At 42.0% G+C, this 16,401-nt stretch overlaps 1 protein-coding gene across 7 annotated transcripts in view; it reads right to left on the reverse strand.

Annotated features, from left to right (window-relative positions):
* NLGN1 (neuroligin 1) overlaps window positions 1–16,401 on the reverse strand; it is a 405,822-nt gene that overhangs the window by 330,888 nt on the left and 58,533 nt on the right. For 6 of the 7 annotated variants that reach the window (XM_075418312.1, XM_075418310.1, XM_075418307.1 and 3 more), the window contains exon 1: window positions 2,893–3,343. The exons of the other annotated variant lie outside the window; for it this stretch is intronic. The gene's annotated coding sequence lies outside the window, so the exon portion shown is untranslated. Of the gene's footprint in view, window positions 1–2,892; window positions 3,344–16,401 lie in introns of those variants that run through there. 7 annotated transcript variants of the gene reach the window in all.

Consider the following 16,401-nt stretch of genomic DNA (forward strand, 5'->3'; position numbering starts at 1 on the left):
AGCAGGCATCCCCCTCTGAATGCACACATTCCTTCATAAAGCAGAGCTCAGAAAAAAGGCTACGATCATGGAAATGTGCTTTTATAACAGCATTTATTCATCAGTCATGATCTATTTTTTTTCTCATTACCTGTTATACTTACCATGGATGGATATCTAGGACTAATCAGAAATCATGTTGTTCACTGGATCAGATTGATTACTGCCCATCCTTTATTAAAAGAAATCCACAAAGGTTTCTACTGAATCTCTGGCAAAATGTTGTCTGGTGACTATTTGCTTTCAAAGAATGTCTGTCTCTTTTTGCCCTTCTTTTTCACTATTTAATTTTTAAATAGTTTCTTTTTCATGTGATTAAAAAAACATAATAAATATGACATCAAACAAATAATTCAAAGCCAGCCAAGGATCTGTAATGCAACTCCCCATCTCCATTAGGAAGGAACGTATATTTGCTTTTAATAAAGAAAGGCAAACCAATCCATTACGAACCAAGACCATGTCTAAGCCTCCACTTTCTTCTCTTTTCCCCAGACTCCATTTGAACAATTAGAGTGGTTTCTGTTTGTGTGTAGGCCAGTGGATATTAAAAACGCAAAATGATAAAAAATAAAACTACCACTATTACCATGTTCAAATCCTCCATTCATTTGCAAATCAATTTATCTGCCTGCAGCTCTGCCCCAGTCTTTAAATAACCCTCCTCAGCAGACTGCTCCACCTCCAGCCAAATAATCCAGAGCAAACCCACTTTGTTAAGGATGTTGAAGTATCAACAGCTAGGATATTATCTTCTTACCCTACTGCAGAAAAGGGGGTAAGATAGCCAAAGCAGTGTCAGGACGACAGCTCTTCTCCTTACTTCTACACAACTTACTGTCTTAAACAGCCTGAACACTCTCCGATGGCTTTCGTTCTACTTCAGTTAATCACAAAACAGAGATGTTCAGCCAAATCCTGCTTTCCAGCACACTTGGTATGATTATCCTCAGCCTCATTTTTCTTCCCATGGTCTGCATATGATTCACATGAAACATACAGAATAAATGGGATCTCTTCATATGTATCTGAGGAAACCCTAATCATTTACTGCAAAACTGCTTTTGCATCATTGCTGCAGTCTGTAGCTGTAGTCTAAGAAAACTGGTATCATTTATCAAAAGTAACTAAGAAGTAGTCTTCCTTAAACATGCATCGTGCACCAGAAAAAAAAGAGAGGGAAAAAAAAAGCAAACCCTCCCAACCAGTATTTCCAAACATGGCTACTTCGCTTTTGGCTCCCAATCTGCAAACCTAATTTCAAAGATGCGAAAGTGGGCTGCATGTTACAGCTGTTGAGCCCACTCAAGTCTCAGTGCCGTCAATGGGAATCGGTGTCTTCGGAAATCAGGGCCCTTAATAGTGGGCTCTGTTGTTAAATGGTCAATTATACCATACAGGGGTCTTTCACTTGTCAGGTGCCTGTAATAAAGTGCACATAATTTCATAAGTATCCTTTGCTTCAACTAAGCCAGACCAAAAAAGAAGTGGGATAAAAGGTCCCAAAGCTCACAGTGTTGCTCTTTCACCAGTAACAATAGTCTGTAGATGCATCAAACATGCTGCTACTGTAAAAACCAAACAAACTGAAAAATCAACCTAGGTCTTACGGGAACATGAAAAAGTTATTTTGAGCATTGTCACAAATACATGTTTTCAGGCATGAATTATCTCTGTGAATTTACCAGTACAGTCTGGTCCCACTAAGGCTCTGGATAAATGCAAATATTGCAACAGTGGAAGGCAGTGATGGAAAAAATATTTCTTAAAACAATTTCTTGTACTTCTGCTGGGGAAAAAAAGTCTACTTCATTTCAAATTCACAGAACATCTAAAGGTGCTAAAAACATTCACTTAGATATTTGTAGCTTCTATAAGATATATTTCTATTTCATACTAGGGGATTTTTAATGCCGTGGTTGTTAGAGCTAACATAAACTGTCCTTCCAGAAGGCAAACCCAGTATCAAACTAAAATGATATTCCTTAAAAAGGTCGGGATATTTACAGAAGAAAACAGCCTGTCCAGATTGTGTCACCTGCAGCACGGAGAACGCCACACTTCAATCAAGCTCTGTTTTGTTTTATTTAAACAATTATTTTAATGTAATTGCTCTGGAACTGTACGCATCCTTAAAATGATTCGAGATAATATCCTTTCTCCTGATTCCAAGGTAACTTTCTGCCTTTAATTATAAGTCAATTAATATTAAGTAATTTGACTGATTAATTTTAATTAAACCCGCTGAAAATTGATTTTCCTTCAGCAAGTAAAGATGAGGCGCTAGTGCGATCCTCGGGAAAATGGGGGGGGGAGAAAACCCGGTACTTAACACCCAAGCGAGAAGATGTCTGAAGAAGGGAGAGAAGAAACCACCACCTCCCACCCCCCCCGGGCACGGCAGCCCGGCCGGCCCCGCACGGAGGCACCGGCGGTGCGGGGCGGGCAGAGCCGCGGCCTTCCCGGGGGCACCGGGGGAGGAAAAGTTCGCCGGGGCGGCGGCGGGGGCAGGGCCGGGCCCGGGGGGCACCGGGCTGCTGGCGGATGCGGGATGTGCGGGGCGTGTAAACCACCCCGAGAACACCCCGCATCCCCCCGCATCGCTCGGGCCCGCAGCCGCGCAGCCCCGCTCCCCGGGCCGGCTGCAGCAAGCCGAAATGCCACCTCCCCGCCCGCGGACACGCACAGCGGCTCGTAAACCGGAGCCGTAAAGAGTCGCCGGGGTTCAGCCCCCCGCGCCCCGGCCCCGCAGCCGCCCTCCCCGGGGTCGGGGGTGCCGAGCCGAGCCCGGCCCGCCCCCCCCCCATCCCGGCTCGGGCTCGCCCCGCACGCCGAGAGCATCAAAGTATTTACCAGTTCACGGCCGCTTTCCCGCAATCGCAGCTGAAACTGTAATTCACTGGATTCGCCTCCTCCGGCTCTCTCCCAGCCGCCGCCAGCTGGAGGTTTCTCAATCGTGCCCCGGACACTTCCCAATTGTATCGATTTTGAGATATTTTTCTCCCCTTTCCTCGGCTCGGGGTGAGGGGAGGGGGGGGTTGGAAATCCCCATCCGGAATTCAGCCTCCTCCGTGCCGAGCCACCTCCATTTAAATCCGACCATCAGGCAAGCAATAGGAATGATCAAACGCTACTTCTCTCCGTCTGCAAGCAGATAATCCTACTAATCCAATAGATTTCCCCCGAGCCCAAATTGCCCTCCAGACGAATCCCCTCCGCTCGGTGTCCGGCAGGTGATCTCGGTGCCCCGAGGGGTGCGTGTGTGTGTGCGGGGCGGGGGGGGGGGGGGGGGGGGGGTGGTGGTGGTGGTGGTGGTACGAGGGGTGTGAATCGTTTTCGGCTCCTGCATGCGCGGCTCGCTAAAACCGCCGAGAACCCGGCTTCTCCCCCCCCCCCCCCCCCCCCCCCGTTACACGTTTCCACTCCAAATTGCTGCTGGATGAAAAATGGTACAAAGATACCCCCAGCGGCAGCGCGGCGAATAGCGCGGGCAGCCCCGGCCCCGCTCCGCGCCCCCCCGCACCGCTCCGCGCGCCCCCCGGCCACGGCCCTACCTCCGCGGGTCCCTCCCGGGGCGGCTCCGCGGCGGGGGAGCGGGTCTGGGGGTGCCCCTCGGGGGGCTGCGTGGGGCACACGCACCCTCGTGCAGGCAAGGGATGGGGGGGGCGGGGGGGGGGATATAAAGCGGTGCCGGTATGGGATGGAAGAAGCTGCGCGCACCGGCGGGCGGGCGGGCGGGCGGGCTGCTGCCGCTTGCTGAATTACACCCGTGTGCAGTGCTGAAGCATTTCACGCGGGTGTCGTTTAGTCAGAAACCATCGTCTTCCTTGGGCTGTCACTGTCTGCATGCAAGAGATTCGTGACTCTCTTTTTTTGTTTCTTTTTTTCCTTGCTGTTTCTTGAAATCTTCTAATTATTTTTCATTGCCTACCTTCGATTTTTAATGGAGGAAAAAAAGTATTCTCGAATCCCGGCCTTCATGCTTTCCAGGATCAGAGCGGAGAAGGAAAGTTGACGACTCAGGGTACGTGGGGAGAAAGGAAGGCCAGATCAGGAGGGAAAGGAAAATAGTCCTCTGAATTCTGAAAGGTCTATTCATTTTCCAAGAACAGCCACAATCACACACTGAAACACTATAAGCAACCCGAGTCAAGCCTCTTGTAGAGATCTCCTTGACACCGTCCGTTATTTTAGGAGAGGCTTCCCTTCACACTGTGGTAAGAATCTGCATTTTGTTGCGTTGACATCCACCTCGTTTTAAAATATTGACACTAATCAGGCACAGCACACCCACTCCTGTTTCCAAGCAGGTAGCCCCAGGCAAGGTCTGAAGGTGCCCGATAATTTGATAAGCTTTTACACCCCTCACCTGAGAGCACATCCCAGCAGAGCGAAGGCCAGGCCCAGCCACGCCGGGCTGTGCACGTCACCGAGTCCCACTGAGGATCTATTTCTAAAAGTCCGTGGCAGGAACGACAGGACACAGCAGCAGAGCGTCCTGTCACGTTTCTGTGTGCTGGAATAATTGTGTCCTGGGAACATATTTTCACCAGGTGAGTATCAATAATTATTATAGTCCATGCTTAATTTTCGAAGTCCAGCATCCTTCAGCACCCTGAAATTTAACTCTTTCACTGCTACTGAAGGCATGTGGCACTCAGATACGGTAGAAGGTAGAACACAGCCTTTGCTGACAGAGCAGTGCTATGCAGGTTGTTGTGTTATTCCCAAGGGAACACTAGGGGGGAAAAAAGGTTTCAAAACAAGGAGAGAAATGCACAGATGAATATCAATCACTTGCCACCAGCCACAGGTCAACCAACAGCTTAAAAACTACCACCAAAGAGGACAATACCAGGTGAGTTATTCTGCCATTCTTCATCCACATAAAACCCTGGAGTAGTTTTATCTTTCAGTTGTTTTTTGCACTGAAGAGTAAGAAATAATAGTGACATAAAATAACCACCCTTATTGTCACTTGATGAGTACTGGAACCCAGGTGTGTAAAATTTTCTTCTGACTTCTCCAAGGAGGATCCATGTATCTTCCCCCGGTTCCCTGAGCCATCTTGTGAAAACCCCATTGGAGTGCTTCAAGAATCATTGAAGCATATTGTCCCCTACTAACTTTGTGAAAAAAATCTACCCATTCATCCCTCTACCATAGGGGTTTTTTTGGGGGGGAGCTGATAATTTCCACTGAATTTACTGCAATCCCACCTTCCGCCATCAAACCTCCACCCAATCCTAACCCATCTCAATTTGTGCAGAAATGACACAAAGTTGTTGTTTGAGCACATTGAGGTTTTAATTCCCCCTCACAGCAGCAATGTGACACCAGTTCATACGCAGCATTAATTTTGCTCTGCCCTGTCCCAAAGGTTGGGGTCCCTTTCCTGAACTTTCCCACTGTCTTTCCCTCTACTCCCCCTCTCCGTGCTTCAACATTCCTCCTTACTTCTTCCCTCCAGGGACCTCGGTAGCACAACAGCTCTCCTCTCACCTGAAAGACTGCCGAGGAAGGAGGAGTACTGGCTCATGGTGGGCAACAAGATTTTTCTTCAGCTCCAGAACGTTGTGCAGGTGTAGGAAAGGATACAGGGTTGGGAGAACAAAGTACAAGACTGATCTCTCTATACTGAGATGTGATAGTAATAGCTGTGCCTGAACGTAAATGTGGTAATAACACCGCCTAAGGACCGATACTACTGTATTACTACTATACTTTCAGTCTACATCCACTATGTCCCTGCTTTAAAGACCCAGGTGGCCTATACACACATTTATTTGTAACATACATAGACATATATATGCACATATATGTATAGTATTTGGAGTCATTTGAAAGAAGGGGGAGAAGAGCTTGTAGTCAGTTGGAACTTTGCTAAATAGGTTTTAATATGCTGCATGCCAAGAAACTACACTTTCATTAAAATCTAAGGAATGCAAAACTGGTTTAAAGGAGGGCATTAGTCAATATTTAGTTCAGGTGAGTCTTGACAAGGTTATGTTATCTGCATTTATGGAAAGAAAGAGGGATAAATTTCCATGGAAATTTCTAAGTCCAGCATCCTACAGTATTCTAAAATTTAACTCTGCTCCATTTTCCCCATTTAAGAACACAAAGGCCTGCCTACAACTCTCACCTAAGCACCTAACTTCTAGAAAAAGCAAAACATACCATCAAAAGCTAAGAAGAAGAAAGAAGGTACCGACTAGCAATCCAAGCTAAAATACATACCTGAGGAATATGAATTATGCACCCAAAGCGTTAATGGTAAGAAAGGGGTTTTTAAGTGACACAAGTTTCATGGACTATTGAAAGATATAACTTAAGACAGTAACATGTTTTTCTTTCAAGTATAGATTTTATCAGACTGTATTTCTCAAGAAAAAAGATTAACCTTTCGAATAGGTAGAAAAGGTGGAATTATTTACATATATAAGATTCTAAATATTCATTAATTTTATTGTCTCAGGATAGCTCATGAAGTTGTTTCTTGCATGTACCTTCATTAAATATTTTCTTTGATTTCATGAAACTTATTTAAGATTACTCACCTCTGTCCATTTGTATTATTTAGATTGCCCCCAATTGCCAAATCTTTAATGAAATTACAATGCCTGTCTATAAGCTGCTTTAGTTAGCTGTAACTGCTTAATTATTGCCATTCACTTGGTTTAACCTTGCCAGGAAGAGAGCCACTTCAAGAAGCCATCCCTCTTTGCAGCGTGGCCATTAAAGCTCTTCACAAAGACAGTGGGGACTGACAGTCCTTCTGTCACTTCAAACACTCATCATCACTTGCTTATCATTTGCTTTCTTTAATATTGTTCTTTTATACTAAAACAACCACATTTTAAAAAAATATGATGCTTTGCTTGTATGGCAAAAAACTCTATCACTCAGGAATGGCGACTTTCGCGTATCAGGAGTCAAGAAAATAAGATGCGTGTAGTTTAAGGCTTTCAACTTAAACTGCATTCACTCTCCTCCCAAAAAGTCGCCAGGCCTGTATTCATACCCCGTGCGTCCTTACTGCTGCGGCCCAGCAGCGCCTGGCTACAGTGGTCAGGGTCAGTGGTTTTCTTCCTCCCGGCCTGTGATGGGAATTGTACATTTTGTCATCTGCTAGGATTTGTATTCTGACATCATGCAGGTTGTCCTTGGTGACATTCGCTTTTTATCATCAGCACCTTGTACTGGAATATTTAATTGGCTATGTTGTATCTCTGCACTGTAGATTTATTTTGCATTTTCATTTAATTAACAGCCATGACCAATGGCCTGATAGATGGCAAAGCGTTCTGTGAAGTAGAATCCTACTGGATTAAAAGCTTTGCTGGAAGGTTTCAAACACCCATTCAGTGCCTGAACTTCTCAAAGGTGATTTTCTTTAAAGTACTGTGTTTCCAAAACACAACACTGGAGGACACAGGAAGAGGAAGCCAACAGGACCCAAGGATGACAGAGAACCTGTTCCTACAGACTCACCCCTCTGGAAACGTTGCCCCGCGGTGACTAGATGCTCGGATGAGCGCAGACCACCCACGGGGTTATTCTGAGATGCAGAATTTCAGGGTCTTTCGGGTCCTGTTAAAGGACTGATATTGATAAAGCAAACCACTGCCAGTGTTCTTACTGGAATTTAATCAGTAGATTACAACACATTACAACACTGCTCTTGCCAGCAAACTCTGAATTAATTATAAAATCCATTTCCTTGTTTGTGCGGCTGTGAATATTTTTAATCCAGAAGAATTTTATGACTTTGTTCCTTCCCAAAATTTCAGTTACTCTTTGAAGTCAAAATCTACCAGTACCTTCGTTTGCAGTGACCAAATACAGGAAAGTATGGGGCTAGACTGTTGGGTTTTTTTAAATTACGAAAAGCATTTGTACAAAGAGTTTTCTGTTTACGCTATCTGAAAGCCAGTCTATTTCTAGGTTTTTTAATTAAAACAGTTTAAACCTACAATTGAAAAGAGTACATACTGTATACAACTTCCGACGTACTGAATTTTAAAGCACCCAAGGACATTCCCTGCGGAAGCTGGGGCTCTAAGACAGTGTTAAGTGCAATTTACATTCTTTTAGACCCAGTAAGGAAATGACAGAGAACTATGGGCCAGCTTCATCTCTGATGTAATGAAATGGAAGTTAGAGGAACCTCATCAGAGAATTTTGATTGTTTCTTCATACCTAACCTCAGCAGAAAAATGAAGGTGTAGGCTGGATTGTTAGCATTTGCAAGTAAAAATAGTACATTGTTTTCCTCATGCATGTACTGAGGAACACCTTTTACGTTTTCACCAGCCAGCTTCCATAAGCAAGGAAAGCTTCAACTTCCGTGAATTAAGACTTGCTGAAAACTTGACACTCTCTCAGTACTGACAAAGCATTTTAGGTCCTTATTTAAATCAGCCAGTAATAGGATGATTGTGAAATACATCATGATTTTACTACCAGTTTCTCTTGGCGCCTGTTTGCCTCCAGTTACGATTGCACTGATAACTTGGTGAATGATATAATTAGCCTGGCTGTCATTATGGCTACCGGCCAAAAGAGCCCAAGATGTTTCTTAAAATTTCTTTTCAGATGCACCAAATAACATCATCCATTAATTAAAACTCATAGAGTCCCAGTTAATTCCTGACAACTGAAAAATATGCGATTTGAAAACACTATTAAAAAGCAGTAAACCGCTTTCCAACCTGGTTTATGTGAGCTGCATTTGAAAGAGGCTGGAGTGGTCTTGGGTTTGGGTACCGGGCTGGGAGCCAGGAGCAGCCCCCCGTTCTGGCTTTGCCACTGACCGGGTGGAGACCTCGAGCAAACTATTTTACCTTTCCTATTTTTAACCCTATCTAATCCACTTTGATTTTTCTATCACTAGGGCAGAGGCAGCCATCCCGCGCCAGGCAAGAGGAGGAAGGAGGCTGGGGGGTCCTGAGCGATGGAGCCGAGGGAGGTCAAGAGGCAGCGCTGGAGCAGCCGGCAGAGCCCGGCTGTGCAGAGCCCCCGGCTCTGGCACTGCCCGGCCGCTGCCGCCTCTGCCAGCCCCAGCTGTTTGGCACCAACAGGCGCAGTCGTTTGCAGGTGCAGCGACGGGTCCGTGTTGCTACAAGGCATTGATAGACCTCTGAAAGCGGCCAGGCGCTGGAGAGAGTTGTGTGGGACAAACTGTTTTTGTGGAGGAGTCGATATAACGTGTTTATGAAATTCTGCTATAATAAGCGTTAGAAAACAACGAACCAACAGAAAAACACTCTATAAAAGAAATGTTCCTATATTCTGCCGGCATTAATCAGCCTCAATAGCGACAGGAAATCCAGAAGATAGGATCAATATAAAAATACCATTGTACAAACGGCAACATATTCACCTGCTTATCTTAGCATGTTTTGAAGCTTGTGATGTCTGGAAATCTGATTCAGTGTGCAAAGACAAACCACACCAAACAGACATGTACAAGCAAGAACATACAAAGCAGAGCATACAGAAATGGCCAAGAATTCCCAAAGCAGACACCTAAACTGGTCCTAAACTGAGGGACCTGAAGAAATGTCATCTTTAACAGGCCGCGGGGGGCCTTAAACCTTTTGAAAATACAGTTACTTCTACGAAATTAAACTGAAGGCAGATCAAACCACTTGTGACTTCTGAAAATCTCACTGTGGTATAACCAAGCCACTATTTACAGCCCATTAATATTGTGCCTGTAAAAATCTAGCTGTTCTAGTGACTTGCTAACAGAGTAACAACAACAAACTTTTTCATTCTAGCTGTGTGATGGGTGCATGTTAGATCACATGCCTTTGTGTCTCTGGCTGCACATAGACACGTGATAGTACCAGATCTACAGTACTTGGCTGTCCAGTCCCATCGGTAAACTGGAGACACAAACAGCACCTCTATTCTATGCAAAATATCTGCCAATATCTCTGTCTGCTGGGACAGAAAAATACAACCTCAGGAAGCCCTAGCTGGCATCCTTGTAGGCAGACAAGGAAGAAAAAGAAAAAAAGACAAGAGAAAGAAATGGCGATAGAGAAACTGCAGCATCCTAGAAGCCTATTATTTAATTGATGTCATAACCCAGGAGAATATATTATCCTCTATACACTATGGTCCTGTTATGGTATGTGTTCTACATGGACTTTGAAATCTCAGTTGTTCTTTATACAAGACCTGCTAGAACCATCTGAAAATTAAATCTATACAAATACTTTGTAATACCTATCTGTGGCTAAACTGAATCCCACACCCAGGAAGACATGACTTTGAATTTTAATTTTCAAATTTCTAGAAGGTCTTGGTTGCAGAATACTATTTTTTTTTCTACATCTGGCATTTGCAGAACTTAATGAACAACGACTCTAGCATTCAGAATAAGCACAATACAGCTTAATCTCTTTCTGTGTGGCAAACTTTGGCATTCCCTTGCGGGAGAAAGTGAGCACAGTAGTTCTTAACAAACAGTTTCTCCAGCAAGATGAAAGAATTCATTAGTTTTCTATTTCTCAGACCTTTCACTTTCTTCCATATTCCAGACGAATAGGATACCTAAATTTCCTATCTCTTTTAATAACAATGCAATAAAATTTTTGCTGGCAAATATTCTTATTCCAGGCTGAGAAAATTATTCCTATAGCTGAGGAAAAAAAAAAAATCAAGCCCATGCGTGGCCTGCACAGCAGCCAGGAGAGGGTGCAGTCAGTGAGTCAGTATGGCTGCATTTCCCACACGCCTGAGCTGCTGCTTCAGCTTCTCTCCACAGGTGGGCAAATATAATAAGGCATCTAATGTTACATTATGGGTGCAGTTCAATACTAAATAATATTCACAAATTGCATGGCATCTGTTTTTCTCAGCCTTTTGTTTTCTTTATTCACAACTGTTCTCTGTTTATAGTGATGCAGGGCTTATGTTGCACACGTGTGATTCAGAGACTGCAAGAAAGACTTGCAAGCTCACCTGTCTTATGACTGCAAATATAAGAGACGTCTGAGATATTTTCATAATCACATGATTAAAAAAGGTGCATTTCCTATCAACAGAAAAGTTTATTTCTATTATAACTTCAGGCCTTCACTCAAATAAACTTCCACTGAAATAAACCAAAAATATTTCCCCAACACTGGGATATCAGCTTTTCAAGACGATGTAAATTAGAGAGGCTAAGAGGCATTTGTTTGAAAAGGGGATATTGCAGCGGCCCTTGTTAAAGGGGGAAATTATCTCAGTGTGGTTTTTGCCTCTGTCCACACCCACCTGTAGTTGAGCAGTTGTGGGTGATGGGACCGTGTGATGGGCACTGCTGCTGCGCAGTCAGCTCCACAGCGCTTGACAGCCTTTTGTTTTGTAAATATTTTGCAGTAAGGCTGGCACAGATGTGAATAAGACTGGATCTGTAGAAGCATATGAATACACCTGCTACAGCCCAGCGTTTCACATCTGTAATTCTACTTGCAGTGCCCAATCTACCCAACTGCCTTGGTGTCTGTGAAGGCCAAAAGGCAACAGTGGGATTTAGGCTGCGGGAACCTAAGTCCAGTGTTTCAAGCAGCCTACGACTCTGTTAGATTGAGTTCAGCACCTACAGAATAAATGAAAACACAAAAGTTGTGCTTGACAATGCCGAATCGCAGAGGTGAGCAATTATCAAAGAATGAGCACCATGTAATAATCACAAGGTACACAGCATGAAAGGTTTTGTGACAGGTGAAAATTAACACATTTACACAAGATGGAGCTAAAATTTGAATCTAAAATGAAGGATATACTTTTCTTTTTGAGGAAGTATTTGCTGATCTAAAGACCAAAACAGCAGAGCTTGTCTCATTAGCATGCGCTAAATAAATGACAGCATCTTTCAGCATTATCTTCGGTTTGGTTGTAGGTTCCCTTTCAAAGAGCAGACAAGATAAAGCACCTTGCATTAGCATACCTATCTGACACAATGACATCTCAGAGTGGTTTGGTAAAATATGATGCTAAATTTTACAGGTTGGTGATCTCTGCCTAGTATGAGCAAAATCAGTGTTGTCCACTCCTTTCCTACAGAGCTATCCGCAATGGAAACAACCAGCAACATCTCAAACGAAATGTCTCAAATCTCGCTACAGTCCCTGCAGCCATCTAGTTCATCAAAGTATGAAACAAACTGAGGAGAGCTCGTGTTCAATGATGCTCTGAGGGAAAATGACTGTCTGGCATCAGGACTGGAAGTAGGATGTGGCTGACTGATGATTTAGGATTGTTTTTTGAAAATACCGGTAAATTGAGTAATTTGAACCAATCATGGAATATAACGTGCAACACAACATTCTTCTACCCTGCAGTCTCCCTTCTGGGAAATCTGGAGTGGTGGTGAGTACATTTATCAAGAAAATAATGACCCCAAACAGACTCCTTGAAGCCTAAGTTTGTTGTTGTTTCTTTTTTATAAGAGGAATCTGGGGAACTAATTAGGAGGAAACAGCTCCTCAATGTCCTGAGTGAATTCCCACTGAGAAAATAAACAATTTACTGGCTCATGCAACTACAGACATCCGAGATAGTCATCTTTCTGACATGAGTTTTTGCAAATATGCAATATAAAGGGGTATGCAGAGGCAATATTTGAGAATGAAAAAAAGGGTATATATTCAAGGGTCCACTCTTGTCATGATTGTTCCAATTTTTACCTTTGAATTGGGAAAACTAATTAAGATATACTAAAGAGGTGTCCAGTACTGTATTTTATTCAAAAATTAAACTAAAAATACAGGGTTACTTTCTAACTATTTTTACAGACTTTAACCAATTTCCATGCTATGTTACGTTCCATTCATTCTTTGGAGAGCAGGAGATGCAGGAGCTTTGGTTGTGGACATTTGCTGGCTGTCAGACAATAAATGTTCTAGAACCAGCTTAGAAAACACTCAGTTTTGCAAATATTGAATCTTTCAGACCTTCTCCCCAGAACAGAAAGCAAGTATCTTGATCAACAAAGGAATAAACTCATGAAAATGGAAAACAGTGGCAGTGCATGTATTCAAAAGGTATAGACACCCAGGAGTAACGTAGAGTATCAGAGGGAGCTGTGACAAGAAGTAGCACATTTAGACTGAGCATCAGCAGAAAGGTCCTGTCAGTGCAATGCATGGAATTATCCTAAGGGAAGTAACTAAAGCTCGCTGCCAACAACTATCGCTTTTCAACTTTTCAAGTTGGCAACTCCATATCTATACCAAACATTCTTATCAGCCCTTTCATTTTATGATCAACACAAGAAAAAAATATCTAATCAATAGCAGCGATAGACCTATATGAAATATCTTTGTGTTGTGAGAAGCTGAAACGGAACAATTGATTTGAGTGGAACAAGTGAGCAGGATTCACTTCAAATTTTATCAAAATCCCAGCATCCTGGAAACATCTTGATTATGTTTTTATGACTCATCTTAGAGCCTTATACAAACAGCTCAGAAACACCCTGAATATTTGGAAAGAGCCTTAATAAAGCACTCTTGAAGAAAACTTAGCTACTGAGGCAGGATGCAAAGCTAAATGACTGATTGTTTTCACTGCTGAATATCTACAGTTAGAGTCCCATTCTCTTAGGATTCTGAAGATATTTCTTATAGCCAATGGAGAGAGAGAAAAAGGTTTTGAGATAATAATAAAGACTGAACACAGTGGTGCCGTATTCAGCAATACGTACATTCACTCACATACAGTATCCTTTCTTAACAGTTCAGTTCCCTCGTGCTTTTAACAGGCTTTCTTTAAAAGGGCTTGTCCAGACAAATTGTCTTCCAAGTAGAAGAGGCAATTCCTTAAAGTAATTTGATAATCAGCATTTCCTAGAGAAATGTATTAAATTCCAGCTGCTCAATTCCTCTCCGTTCATCCACATATTCCTCCTTTCTTTTTCTCCTGCTGGTGTCCCAACGCATCCTCTCTACTGATGCCCATACTGGTTAGGCTGCCAGAACTTTTTGGCAGGACCTATTCTATATTTTGCATTCTACACTTTCTGAAGCTTGTACAAGAAGCATCCAAAGACTTTCACACTGGTCACCTCTATCCCTGACTTTTATATAACTGTGATTAGAATCCGACATTTTCTTCACGGAATCTTCTCAGACCCCCATGGTCTACACCATTATAACTCACAATTTAAAGCCCATATTACATCTTCTGCATCTGGTAGAATCGTGCTTAGAATCATAGCATGGTTTGGATTGGAAGGGATCTTATAGATCCTCTGGTTCCAACCCCCCTGCCGTGGGCAGGGACACCTGCCACTAGGCCAGGTTGAATATTTCATGTGTTTATTTAAAAAAATACCGTGTAATTCAAATGCACATAAATATGGATTTGCTTATTAGCAATGCTCCTTCTGTAACTACTGTTAGAGCACCTTAGGGAATAAAATACTTAATTCTAAGAATTTGGGAGGGACAAATTCTCAGTTTTGTTGTCAGAATGTTCTGAAAACAAAACACTCATTTGATGTGTAGTGGTCAACCCACTAAATAAATACTGTAAACGCAAGAAGAAAATCTGATGCTCAGAAATCCTGAAACAGTTCTGTCAGTGGAGTACCTCATCAAGATTTTATCCTCACTTTTTCCTCACAGTTTACCCTAAAGCTGTGACTATCAAAAAATGCAAAAAGCAAACAGTGGTGGTGGTTACTTCTTTCTTAGTTGTGGTTTGTCCATGCATCCACAAGCTGGAAAATGAGACAAGCTTGTGGTAATTAGTGATTAAACACAATTGTGGCTAAAAGTTCTTACATTTGTTTGGATAATATCAATATGTTTTGGAAAAAAAATCTGTAAGTTTTTAATGCATTAAAGCAACAAAATTTTTAAGTAGAACACCAGACATAGAAAAATTTAAAAAAATCTTATAGACATATTCTAGGTTAAATTACCTGCCTTAATAGATGGTATTATGGTCTGGAAAGGATTTTATCTGGTACAGGTCAGCACAAGTTATTGCTGCAATTAAACTAACTTGGACAGAGTGTTCAGCATACAATGCCGTGATAGATTAAGGTAATGATGTGAAATGGGGCAAACAATACTAAGATTATTTGTCTCATGTCCTATTTGTGTTTGGGGCCTCTGAAAAAGTTGTGGGTAAAAATTATTTAAGAAGAGATTTACAAAATGTTGTTCATCACATCAATGTTAGCATAAATTGTGTCTGATTTATAAAAGAATTTTGCTAGAAGGAATATTTAGAGAGTTCATTCTGACTAGATATCATCCAAAAGAAGATTTATGTATTTTAAGGTTTAGATCATTGTATATTGGTGAAACGTGATTGCATACAACTTCCAATTTCATCCTCCTTTTTGGGCAGTTCTCAGAAAAAGACATCCAAAACAGCAATCATTTATCTTTGATTTAAGCACAATTTGCTGCCTACTTAACATACATACAAAATAACTCAAGACAGCACAAAATGTGCATTTGACAGGTTTCCAAAAGACACCAGTGCATATTAATATTTTTGCATTTGCAGTCATAAATTCATGGGTGGCTCTCATGCTAGATGACTTGAAAAAGTCTTTGCAATATTATCTTCTATAAAGATTATTCATTTATTCAGTATTTTAGTTGCATATTCTTCATGCATTATTTCCTGCAATGCTTATAGGATCATGTTATTCCGAGATTCTGTTACTATTTACCCATATACCACCATTACTACTTGAAATACCAAGAAAATGCTGATTTGCAGGGTTTTTTACACAGAACAGATTGTAATGATTATAACATTCTGTGGAAACTCTCTATGAAATATGACTGACATAACTAAGCCCCAGAGAGCAATGGTTAAATAATAATATACATACATAATGTCATTATTATATTGATTTATACAGATGTGATATTACCTGGACTATAAGTGAAAGAAAAAAGTGACAGCTATTAATAAAAGGAAAAACTAGTCGTATAACTTACGCAATCAAGAAAATATTTTAAACCAATGTTAAACAACATGTATACATTATTCTCAGTCTCACAGCTGTGTTCTGAAACATCCCCAAATCAAGCATTTCATAAACAGAAGAGCAAACCAGCTCCTAGATCAAACTTCTTGCTGTTCAGCAGGTTTGATTTGATTTGGTCAGAAAGCGAGTTTTCTCTAAACAAAAGCGTCTAACTACAACATCTTTTCCCTCAAACACATCAGCTCATTATTAGATCTTTAGGAAACTGTGGGCCATTCGCAAGAAATGCATGAATTTCACTGTTACTGAAGGAAGATTCAATCTCATCCTAGCCTGCACTGGAAACTTGTGAAGCTATGTAGCTCTACCAGCTGAAAAAAAAGACAGCAGCGCACTCTTATACT

Source organism: Opisthocomus hoazin, chromosome 4 (genome assembly GCF_030867145.1).
Source record: "Opisthocomus hoazin isolate bOpiHoa1 chromosome 4, bOpiHoa1.hap1, whole genome shotgun sequence".
Classification (NCBI taxonomy): domain Eukaryota; kingdom Metazoa; phylum Chordata; class Aves; order Opisthocomiformes; family Opisthocomidae; genus Opisthocomus; species Opisthocomus hoazin.